Below are 13,520 nucleotides of genomic sequence, written 5' to 3'. Positions count from 1 at the left end.
TTATTTGAATTTTATATCACTTCACTATTATTTTTAAATACATAATAACGCATTTTTTATCATATACAGGTCTTATATTAAAATCCCAGTAAGAATACTCTAACACTCGCCCGCACCGGAGGGGTCTAAACGTTAATAATAAATAACATTGACCATTGTCAATAGGTTTTTTCGCTCCCTCCTTAGCTTGATCACAGCTGATTATCCTTTGCTAGTAAATTTAGAAAACCATGATATTGTTTAGGACAATATTTTTTTTTAAATCTTCCCCACCATAAAAATGTACTCCCAATCCCCCTCCCCTTTACATGGAATTTCCTCCAAATATCCCTAGAGGGACCTCAAGATACCATTGCTTTAAAAATACTAACTAAATATATAAAAACTATATAAGTTCGAGTTGGATAGCTTGTGACGTCAAATAGCCACGTTCATAATTTTCGCACCAGTGACATCTTACCCTTGCTTTTGAGACCATGATGTATTTGCTTAATGTATCCTTGCTTATAGTTAAAAAAAAGTGTTAAATGACGCTACTGCCATGGGCATTACTAAGGTGGAAACATGATGGTCTGATTTGATAAAGGAAGTTATATTTTTATCAATTAATATAATGAAAAGAAAATAAGTTTTAGATACCTTGTAGTTTGAAATTTTATGAACAAATAAAAGTGTTTCTTGGAAGAAGAAAAATGCTGTGTAAAATCCGAAAAACACCAAATCCACCGTCAAGCATGAGAGTGGAAACATAATGGTTTCTGGTCGTTTCTTTAACAATAGAAAAGGATGCCTTTACCACATCGAAGCAAGTATGGATAGGGGCATATATCGAAAAATGTTAGCGACAATATCCTTCTCTCGAAGCATGGCACTGTAAATTGATCGTGGATGTGTCTTCCAAGACGAAAATGACCCCACACATACCACGATCAAAACAAAAAGAAGATTATTAAGATCATGGAGTAGCCTAGCCATTCTCTAGATTCAATCTAATAGAAAGTCTTAATTAGTGGGCAAACTTAGAAAATCGGCAAAGGATCAAAGACTTGTTTCTCCCACTGTATATATAAATATTTATACTCCAGGAAACAATATCTACGAACTAAGGCCAACTTAACATAAGAAAATTGGCACTCTAGAAAAAACATTGTATTTGAATTTCTTTGGGTTTTGTATTTTGTAATGGCATGCTGTTATTATATAATTTAAGTATGTATTGTTATATAGGTGCTATTTTTCAAGGTATATATACTCCAAGGAAAAAATGACTTGTAAACAAACCAATAAATTACTTATATATAAGTATTCCATTCTTTAATAAAAAATAGCATAGTAACAATAAAGTTATATACGTTACGTAAAAAAAAGTCCATCTTAGCGACTAATTTATTTTAAAAATTTTATCAAAAAATGAAAAAAATGTTAATTATAACATAAAAGAAGTTCAAAATTCTACTTTATTATTTTTTTTAAAAAAACTTGACACTTTTAAACTTTGTGACACCCAATATAGTAAACAGTTGTCAGCAAATAAATCATAAAAATATTAGTATTTTTTTAGTTTTTTTATCTTGAAGACATTTTAAAAAGTAGAAAATCATTGGAAACTAAAAGTTTAGAGGAGTTTCTAAACATATATTATACTATATTTTTAAACACATTTAATACATTTAAACGTCAATATTTTACAAATAAAAAAGAAAACATTTCTCACTTGAACCACTAGAACACCATGTGTAGAAGATTTATTTCGAGTTAGAGTCTATGAATACTTAATAAGTACCTATATCGTATATGGGTGATTCCATGGAAAGTTTAAACTTTTTATTATTTATTCTCTGATTTAAAAACAATTTGGTATATCAAACCAATTATTAGGAAACGTTTTGAGCTCCTTTTCATGATAAATTTGATCCGAAATTATCTTGCAGACACTTGCATTTTGGTTTGTATTTCGTAAACAGCATCTAATGTATACATATAACATCATTTAATATTCATTGAGTTATGAAACAATATACTTTATATATTTTTTTTAATTTGGGGAATAAAATAAAGTGGTTATTTTGATATACGAGTATATTTACTCATATATGGATAATTTACACTTTTAATTTTAACATAAAAAAATGTCAAGATATCAATATTAAAATAACGTAAAATGAAGTTGTGTGAGATACCTGACACCTTAAAAATATCAGAAGGTAGAGTTTTTTCAATTTTAGATAAATATTTGGACATATGCAAGGTGATTTGTAAGTGAGTTTTGGTGTTTGCTCACAATGTAGCAGAAACAATCGATGATTGGAGCTGCTCAAAGAGAATAAGAAAGATTTTTGCATTTTTCTGTGACAATTAAGAACAAGAGCCGGTGAAATTTCTTTACTTTATTAAACAACTCCAACTTCTAATTTTAAAGTCAAAATGCACTACAATTTTGACACTTATTTTGAAGTTACTACTAATCTCAAATTATTTGCGCCTATCAATAATGTTGTCACATATGTGTCAGACGAGGGACTCATTGAGTCACCTGATTTTTGTGTTATTCACATCAAGAGCTTTAATTTGATACCGAACAAGACTAAGTTTAAGGAAAAAGAAATATATTTAAAGATTTTTATGCTATAACTTGAAGTACGGTACATTTACTGGGCCGTGCAGAATTATTTACCGATTTTGTTCAGAACATATCGCAGACAATAATGACATTTCGAATGACTTGAGAAACAATTATTCATACATTTTTAGAATAATAAAATAGTTTGTGATCAAATTTAATCAATGTAGCCACCATTTGACTCAATGACACTAGTCAGGCGACGTCCGAAGCTGCCACAGACTTGCTGGATGTAATCGGTGTCCATGGAGGCCCAGGTCTTGTTAACAGCAGCCTTTAAGGCATTTATGTTCTTGAGTCGTTTTTTGCAGGCCTTGGTCTCCACGTGCGCCTAGATAGAGAAGTCTAGTGGGTTCATATCTGGGATCTGAGGGGGTCAGTAGTCCTTGGGCCAAAAGTTCATGTTGTCCTTGAGCCACTCCTGAGCTTTCTTGGAAGCGTGGGCGGGTGCTCCATCTTGTTGAAAACCCCAAGGAGAGTTGCCGACTATGGATTTGATCCACGGAAGGACCTTGGCTTCATGGCCTTCCCGTTGGAGGCCACGAGACCCAACATCATCACCGAAGCAGTGTACTTTGTTGTTGCCACATAGCGGTGCTTATCTTGCACATCTCCAAAGCTCACAACACGGTCATTTTACCTGTTGAAAACAGATCGACCGTAAAAGTTTTCTCATCTGAAAAAATGATGATGCGTCCAGATGAGCTCTTGATATCATTCAAGATTTTCTGGCACGCTCAAGTCTGACTTCTCGCTGACGTTCAGTTAGCAGAGGGCGTTCAGTACACCTCAGGGACTTTCCTCCAGCCTTTTTCAATGCCCTTGAAACAGTTGATCTCGACGTTCCCATCTTTCTGGCCATGTCGGCAATGGACCTGTTGGGAGTCCTCTTGAACACTACCTTTACTTGCCTTGTTGATACAGTGGGCTTCCTGCCAGCCCCAGGGGAATGCTTGAGATCACCCCCAGCCTCCAAGCGCTTGGAAACGTTGTAAATTGTCTTCAACGAGGCCCCAACCTGTTCCTTAATGTTGTTATGAGGCACTCTCGCTCGGAGGAGGGCTGCAATTTCGATCCTCTTTGTTTCCTGATTGGGCATGGTCTCACGTGTGGAAGTTGTTACGCTCTCACAGGAAGGATTTTTGTTTATTTTAACAGTAAAAATACGAAACAATCCGATTGGTTGCCACAAAACCTCTTAAAAAGTATATTTACATCATCGGTAAATAATTTTGCATGGCCTGGTATATATTTAAGGACTCGGTGGCCACCTCTAATTTCGTTAATTTTTTGCTTCCATGTTTATTTCACATTGTGTCCCATTTCATAGAATAGGTTAAAAAATCCATTAGAATTTAACAGGCGTGTGGAGTTTGATGTATAAACACATGTATTAATATATGTGCTATGAAACACAAAAACTGTTTTATTTTAAAGTACTAAAAAAAACATTTGTACTTGTATATGACACTGAAATTTTTTATTTCTAAATAACTTTAAATCTTTTTTTTTAAATTGTGATTTTAAGGAACCAAATGGATCAACTTGATTTGACGTAACTAATAAGAAGCTAAAATGGTTTGACATTCCTGTTTTAATCCATTGTAAAATTAGATATTTTTGAAAAGAAACTCAAATCACCTTTCACTCCATATTTGTAGCTATAACTATCAGATTGTTCAAGTAAAATGAGCTATACTGCTCAAATGGAGGATTCAAAAGCTCATGTGTCAAATATAATTTATAGTATTTACAATATATATTTAACACTACAAATGTTGTGTCAACTTAAAAATAATAATAAACCAAAATTTAGAAAAATTAGAAATTCCTAATTTATCGATAAACCCATTATTTTATCAACATGTTTTGGGTGCAAAATGGGCTATTTATTCAAATTTATAGAATATTTGAAATTTCAATTGTGAGTAGAATTTTGGTAAACTTAAAGTAAATTCAAAGTGAACTACTAATGTAATATGAGCTTTAGTTCGTTATAAAAATTTGTTATTTTTGGAGTAATGCTTTAGATATATTTTTATGTACTAAAGGAGGTATAAAAATTTTAATTATTGCAAAAATGTTTATTTATGTTATACTTATCATGCAACTATGTTTGTGGATTTATCTATGACCTCATTAGTACATATTAAACGATAATCTATAACAATAACAATACATAAATTTATAAAAAAATAACTTTAATTACATAATTCATTTATTAATAAACATAAATGCATATGTCTTGCAGTATATAAAAAATATCAAATTCTATTAATATTCATTATATGGACAGTATAATGTATATTTATTAATTTACATACTTTCAAGTTTAAAACTTTTTGAGGAATGAATCAATAAATTTCTTCTCCATAACAGAAAATCACTATTACATGGTGGACTACGAACATTATTTTTGTTATTGGTTATTTAAGCAGCCTGATATTATTGAATTTATTAGTGATGGCATGGTTTTACGTGAATCCTTTCCTAACCTTTTTTTGTATGACAGGTTAGCATTTTTTCCTTGTCCTACAAAAATAAAAGAACCTTTTTTGCAGTATACAAAACATCATGTTTGTTTAAATTTGTTTACTGGTTACCTGAGATATTAGGTCTCGTGACATGCAAAAGGATGTGTAAGTTGTGCTTTACGAATTTGCGAAAGTTATAAGCAGGAAATAATCGCTATCGATTTAAATTTGTTAAAATAAGGCAGAATCCAATGATTATGCGGTAATACAACTGTACCACATGTCAAAACAAACTTTGTCTGCATCAATTGGGACCACTTGTCCGTTCTGACACCATATACAATACTAATACTAACATAAAAAATATATCCTGGACGGTCAGACAAGTGATAATAAAAAGTTCTGAATGATATGATCCTTTATTAGTTAGTATATTTTGATTGCAAATAAATCTTATGGAGATATAATATTATATTATATTATTAATTTGTGCTTTCATTAATTTGTCTAAATATATCAATTAATGATTATATTAATTTCATTTAAATTAAATTAAATTTAATACTAGCCTTCTTGAAACTGAATGTGTATCTCCTTGAACCTGAAGAAACTTGTTACGAGATATCTGAAATCATTAAAAGGAACAAACAAATTGTTATCATATGCTGGTAAAATCTCCCCATGGGATTCTTAAGAAATATCGAAAAATGAGTGAGGAAAATATTCATTCATAAAGATAAAGAGGCTACATTCGAAAGAAAAAGAATAAAAATCGAGTGGAAAAAATGATGGATGATAATAATACAACGAATGCAAAATTGGAGGAGATTATAGAATATGAAAATATGGGAACACTGATATGAGTAAGGAATAAAATGGTGGAGTTGAATGTAAAAGGGAAATCTTCCATCAAACATATGGAAAAATCGCTTAGCAGAGGAAAAATGAAATACTGGAGGACCCCGAGAAAATATTCGCAGAAACATGCAGATTTTATTACAAATTATTCAGTTGTTCGGTCTGTAAATCCAACGGACTTTGTGACTTGTGTTTGAACCCAAGGTTAGTGAAACCTTTGTTATTTCAAAATTGGGATCCTGTACGGACTGTCAGATGGGATTTGTTAACATGGTCTCGGCCATCCTTAGGAACTCCTCATCGAGCATTGACATTCCCGGTGATCATTCTAAGTTTTGCATACAGCGTAGAGCTCAGCAAGGATATTTGCTATCGCCATCCATCTCTCTAATAGCAATGAATGTATTGAACAAGATTATCAAATAAAACTCTGGCCTTGAAGGTCTGAAAATAAATAAAAAGTCACTGAAGTGCGTACTTTATTTCTAACGGGAACACAAGAAAGACTTGGATATTCCATCCCCAATCCATTGAAGTCATTCAGGATTTTTTTTTAAATCGGGTCTCTTTATCAACATCGAGAAGACTAGGATCTTATCCAACTTAGCCAGATATGTTTTTTCAGACTTTCTCACTATTAGGGATTGAAGTTTATAGCTTCGGTGCCGATGCTGAGAGAACAAATGAGTTTAAAAAAATTTAGTTACTATACAGAAAAGTGTCAGATCTTCCAGTAATACCCCACTCACTAGATATGAAAAATTAAAGGCCTGGGATATCAATAATCTCTCAAAAACATTCCATCTGCTGAGATACAGTACCGTATGTCATGAAGATTTTTCGGTCCGCTTTACAAGAGTGAACGGTTAATTTTCAGTGGTGAACGAGGGATATTTAAACAGGACAAATGCTACAGCACAGATTAGATCTTGCAAGAATATCGTCCATTGGACTGTCTGACTATAATTTTCTTCAGGCAAACATTGGAAAAAATCAAATCAAAAAGAAAAACTCTAGACCGAAAGTCAATGCCAATCTATTCAGAAAGGAAGGAGTATAAAATGTATGGGGCGAGAATGAAACAAAAGTTTTGAAGTATAAAATTAAGTCAAACAATTTAAACCTCCTTAACTATTTAGAAAAAAATAACGGATGAAGTTAATGACCAAGATTATAATGGACTATATAACGGTTACATTGACAGAAAAGATAGCAGATTATGTTCACAAGTCTTAATGTTCTTAACTCACATGAAAAATATATAATTGAAATAAATGAAGAAAAAATGCATGTGTTCTTTTTTATGACTGAGAATAATAAGTAATAATAAGGGTGAGGGAGGAAAGCCTTTCCTGGCCGATGGGGGGGTGCCTATGTAGTTCTTGAGCCTTCTGGGACAAGAGAATGACCGCTCCGCTTTACAGCTGCTGATGGGTATTGAGGCCAGAATCACGATCACCTTTTATAGCTCTGGCATCTGGTGGAATACTCAATTTACAAAAATTACTCCGATCCTTAGGATGGTGGAGGAAGAATTCTGGAAAAACTTTCATGTAAGATTGAGTCCCTCGGATTGGCTCACTTGAATTTCCTCACGGTATAAGGATGGGTGAAATATTGAGTGGCTCTTCTCCAAAATAAAATGTATAATATACGAAGTGAAGCACAAGAACCTGGAACTCCCTTCTTGGCTTTGTGATTACGTCTCTGAAGCATTATTATTTCTTGGCTCCTTCTTCATCGAATGGAAATACTAGGAACTAATAAGTAATACTAATACTACAGAAAATATGAATATAGTACTAATATAGACTAAAGGCTTTACTAACATTTAATTGTCAGAACTCGCTCGAGAACCTCACTTCTTGATCTGATTAGTTTCTACCGGTTTTTACTTTTCCTCTTTCGTTATTGCAATTAAACGTATAATAATTCAAATTCTTAAATTTATTTATTTTTATAATTATTATTTGGAGATTGTATGTTTTCTGTTTTGAATCACAAGCTTTCGTGATTTTTGACTTATGTGTAAATAAATAAAAAAGATACGATAAATTGGGGGGAAAAATAGTACTAGTATATTTGGCCTGCTTAGAATTGTTTAGTAAAGAAAAATATAGCTGTTATAATATTTAGATATGATAGGAATTATTATGCAAATATATATAAATGACTTTGAATGTATACTGTGTCTAAAACAATCAAACTGCAATGATCTGTGCAAAATGAATCCCGTTGAAAAGATGCACACCAAAAAAGCACGAGCAAATGAGTGGACATAATCTATTTTGATAAAATTATCTCTTGCAACGTGCTTTTCTGAATGCACCTTTTAAAAATTAAAATTTCCTTACTAAGGTTCTTGAGTGGAAAGTGTAGTTATTCTTGATTTCGATATCACTTTGACTTGGAGAAGAAATACACGTTGTTTGAAAGTGCCGGAGATCATAAGAAATGATTATTTATGGGGGTTTAGAAATATTACAAAGTTTATACACATCTGGAATATATCCTACATCATATCTTCTTTAATAGTCATTTACATATTGCACAAACAGCTGTTCAATACAGAAAAGTTAAACTAAAAAATAAATTTTTACTTTTTCCTTTGCTGTCTCTTTAAAGAAACTCATCAGAAGGATGCTATTACTTAAAAATGCTCCATTGCAAAAGAAAATTAAGTCATATTTGATTAAATATTTAATTGTTTCACAATTGATTCCCTCTTACATTAAAAAATATTATTTGTGGACTAAAAAAGTGTTTATATATTTATTTAAAACTTCAGTATTTATTTAATATAAAAAAGATACTATAATTTATTTGGTAAAAAATAGTTGTATTTTTTTTAATATTCCTTAAAATAATAATAAATATAAGCAGATTATTATTGCAAATTTGCAATTATTATTGGAAGCTATTATATTTGTTTTCCCTTCTTTATGAAGGCTCTGATAGTCATTTACATAATTATTGCAATAATAGAATGTAATCAAACTTACAATTACTTTGCACATCTGTGATTAATTTTCCTTATGAAATCTATTTTTTTGTGTTACTAATCTACACAAAATAATTGCTTATCGCTCATTTGAGGATATATTTTGTAATTGGGTTTCAATTCATCAAAAGTTGAACCATTCTTATCAGATGTTACTCCAAAGTAATTTTCTTCTTCATTTAGAACACTTAAAAATACAACGCCTTTACCCTCGTGTGTTCTTTATTTTTTATGCACACCCGTTGTCTTCAGGGTCAAAATGACTCCCCTTCAAAAGTATCTCATAAGACAACATTTTGTATCAACGAAGACTATTCTATCCTACAGTTGTTGACAAATAGAGAAACTTTCATTTTACTTAGAGTTCGTGAAAAATTATAAATGTATTTTATAAATTAATAATTATTTTTTATTAAAATAGATATCAATTTTAAATGTACAATTAATATAAAAAAGTATTTAAAAAAATCTAAATCACATGAAGTGATATATTTTTCTGCCCATAAGTTGTAGCATAGCTTATTTGATCTGGGTCAATAAGATTAGATGTTAACTCATTACAAGATCTTTTGACAGCTTTCAGTATCAAAAATTCAATGGAGCTTGAAGATCTGTCAAATACCAGGTTTTCAAATTCTGACCATATCAGCGAAAACCTTACACATCCTTGAGACTATAAATAAACAAAACGCTGAAAGAATTTCCAAATATGCGATAACATACTTTGTGGGGGCAGGATTAATTGTATTTAGTTCTGAGCAGCAGTTCACTTCGTTATGATTTTATATCAATTAGGACCATTTTATCTTAAGATTGGTGAAGAAGAATTTATTCTGCCTTCTAATATGAATTCAGTGTGGGGTTCATTTTTCGATACATTCTTCAAATTCTATATCTTGAATTATGCTTCATTATAAATATTTTATCAATATACTCTTGAATTTAATTTGTAACCTCAATTACTTCTTTTTCATCACCAAGAAGCTATCCTTATTTCATAAGGAAATATAAATATTTAAAATATACTTAGTAATTACTTGATTTATATTTCTACGAGGTATGGTATAATAATATTAATTATTATGGGGATATGACATCACTATCATGACATTTAAGTCGTAAACATTATTAAAATAATGTTGTATATTTGTTAGTACAGCCTTATAAAAATAGGATCACTCAAAAAATACAAATCGAACAAAAATGATGACTATCCTATAAGTACCTAAAGAGAAGCATCGTTTTTCAGCATAAAAAAGAAAATATGTCGAGTTCAGAATAGTATACTTAATCAATAATAATAATTAAAAAAACATGATACATCAGTTTTATTCATTGTACTTCAATTTGGTGATTACATTCATGGCTTGAAACGACTTTGAACGATAGTAGTTCCATATTAATGTAGTCTCATATTTTTATGAAACCCAACCATCCAGATAAATACTGAGATCATATTTGGATTATGCGCTTAAAGATAGATTATATACTTGACTTCGTTTTATCAAAATAAATTTTGATCCAACAGTTCAAGTTCATGGTTTTTTCCTTTGCTTGAAAAATTATTTCCGATGACGGCAACTCCTTCAAAGTATCTGAAATTTTGAAAATGAATGGAGGAGGAAAATCAAGATTGAAATCGACACCAAGGAAAGACTTAAATACCTTAAGAAGATAATGATAATTACAAAAATTGTAACGAATTGATATTTACTTGAAATAATCGAATATTGTTTCATGTTTTCATGATGGTTTTAAAAAAATTGTAAATGGTACAAGAAAAAATTCCCTTGACATATGAAATGCAAGGGATCGATTTTTTCTCTGAATAACATTGAGGAATATATTGAAAAAGTATTCAAAGTGGACCAAGTTGTGGTGGGCCTCATGGAATTACTTGGAAGGTTTTATTTCTTTTAAAAAAAAACAGAAATTTATCCAAATATATTATCTTTGTAAAGAAGAAAAGTAAAATTTGGTAAACTTCAGGAAATTGTACGAAATGAAGGATTGTTGTAATTTCTAAAAAGGGAGAAGGGATTAATTTTGATCGTTGGAGATCCATAACGATATTGACCGAAAGTTGTAGAGTTTTGGCTGTTATAATCAGTAGAAAGATTCATCCTATTATGAATTCAAGGATAGGCTCAGAGCAACAGGGTTTTCTTAAGGGCAGAAAAATATCAGGCATTTTTTGGAATATTCAAGGGGTCATTGAGGCCAAAAATAGTAGAAAAACATTTGGAGCAGAGATTGTAATAGCCTATTTAAAGTGTTCAAATCTATCAAACACATCATGTTTTTGTTTTTTTAATGGTGAGTAAACAATTAGAATAACAAAATATTTAAACCCCATTACAGGACTTTTATGAATGGATTCTAAACTATGTATATTAATGGAAAGCAAAAAAAAAGTGACCAATTTTGAAGAAAGAAGTACTTTCAAGTTTTTATAACTATGGATGATAATCTTAGTGACAATAAAAAAGCCAAGTTTTCTATTTTTAGTTTCAAGTTGTAGATAATACATTATTTGAAGCCCAAGCTTTTCAAGTAACCTAACAAACACTCATATTGATCCATTCTCTCCGTTTATTGTGATTGCCCATGCAATTAAAATGAAAAATTCTTTAATGTATGACTCAAGTTTGGTAATTGATATGAATAGACAAAATTTTAAAATTTAGAATATTATAAAGTATCAGAAATAGAACCATTTACTTAAGGTAATATATTGATACACAATTCAAGATCCATCAAATATTCTTGAAAATAAATTTGTATACCTTCTATGGAGTACAGGGATGTTCCATAGGCCTTTAAATCTTACAGTGATATTTATTACTTCAGCTGCGAGGTATGCAATGTTTACATCAGGATCCCCAGATTTGAAACGGCATCACATATTTGTTTCCTAATATAACGTAATTTCTCTTAACAATTCATAGAAAAATCATTTAGTAAATATCAGTACATATACCATTAATCCAAAGTTTTTTTTATTTTTATGAGTTAAAACAAATAATTTCTAGAAAACTTATTATTTGTCTTGCGTTCAATTTTAAAAATAAAAAGGTTAATATCAATTTTGTAAATAAATTCAAATCATATTCATTTCAAGGTAAAAATAAATTTCATTTTATATTTCTTAAGTAAGTAATATAGAAATGGATATGAAAGTCTAATATCAAAGACCATGAAAAATATTAGTATACCCATAATTATTGGTAGATATTTTTTCTAATACTCAATGTACCATATTTTCAATAGTACAATATATGCATAGGTTTATATTATATTCTTGATCACGATCAAAATAGTAAATATTTTTATTTACATAAAAATATTATAAAATAACTTTTATAAAATATTTGGATTTACTAATCGAAAAATGAATATTAGTTTTTACTTTAAAAAAGATTAAATAAACATTCTTCATTTCTTTTTAACAAACAATTGTAAACACACTAAAGAACGACGGTGGTATGGCATCTCCCTTCTCTGACTGCTCGTATCAAAAATGATCCCACCAACCAATGCTTCAAAACTATAATGGACAACAAAATAATGATAATTGAATATTTTTTGATTAATGTCTGAGTATGCGTTTTAATTTATAAAAATAGGTGTTTACAAAAAGGAGTTTACCTTACAATTTGATTGCTTAAAATCTCTTCAGGACATTGGTAAGATTGAATTGATGAATCAAAAATGGGGAGGTGTAAATTTTCCCAGTGTCCCAACTTATCTACAACAAACATCCAAATTGATAACATTATGATCTACTTTCAATATTTATTTGACTTTCATACAGATTTTAAATTGATATTTGCATCATGGAAAAACCCCCCATTCGATGAAATTGAAGAAACAAATATCATTTAACTTCTTGTTTTTTTTACAATTATCCAATTAAAAATTAATTCTGTTAAAGCGAAAATGATTGTGTAAGCAGTTAAAAGCATTTAAAATTAATAAGTTTATGAAAATTGAATATTGTCTTTGGAAACAAAAATAGACAATGGTACATATTTGGGCTAAAGAAATTTGTAAACCTTTGGTCTAGACGTAATGTTCAAATGCTTTATTAAGTACAACTTGTTTGTGAAGGCTAAAAGTTGACAATTTAATAATATTTTACAGCAAAGTGAAAATGGTATTATAAGTGATAACATCAGCCGTTATTGTGTAATGAAGTGAAGTTGAATTTTAATATTTAATACACTAACATCGATGTGTGATTATTTATATTAATATTTCGTGTGAAATTGCAATTTATGTATTTTTAAAATATTTTGAAACATAGATTGCTCAATTTCTTTTAGGTATTCAGCAGATTTTACACAATTTAAAAAAAAAAAAAATTAATATATTATTCAAGTTACGAACAACAACAAAATTCACACGTTACAAAATACTTAGGATTTACATTCATAGATATATTTACACAAATTTATCTTTCTTTTTTAATAAGACCTGCTGAGCATTACACGATCAGTGTTAAAACTGATGTGTAATCACATTCATCATTTTTAATTTTATATTCAGGGGCCTCCGCGGAGGGAGG

The sequence above is a fragment of the Lepeophtheirus salmonis genome, chromosome 14 (assembly GCF_016086655.4).
Source record: "Lepeophtheirus salmonis chromosome 14, UVic_Lsal_1.4, whole genome shotgun sequence".
Lineage (NCBI taxonomy): Eukaryota > Metazoa > Arthropoda > Copepoda > Siphonostomatoida > Caligidae > Lepeophtheirus > Lepeophtheirus salmonis.
The sequence above is the reverse complement of the archived record's forward strand: the minus strand, read 5'-3'. Positions refer to the sequence as shown.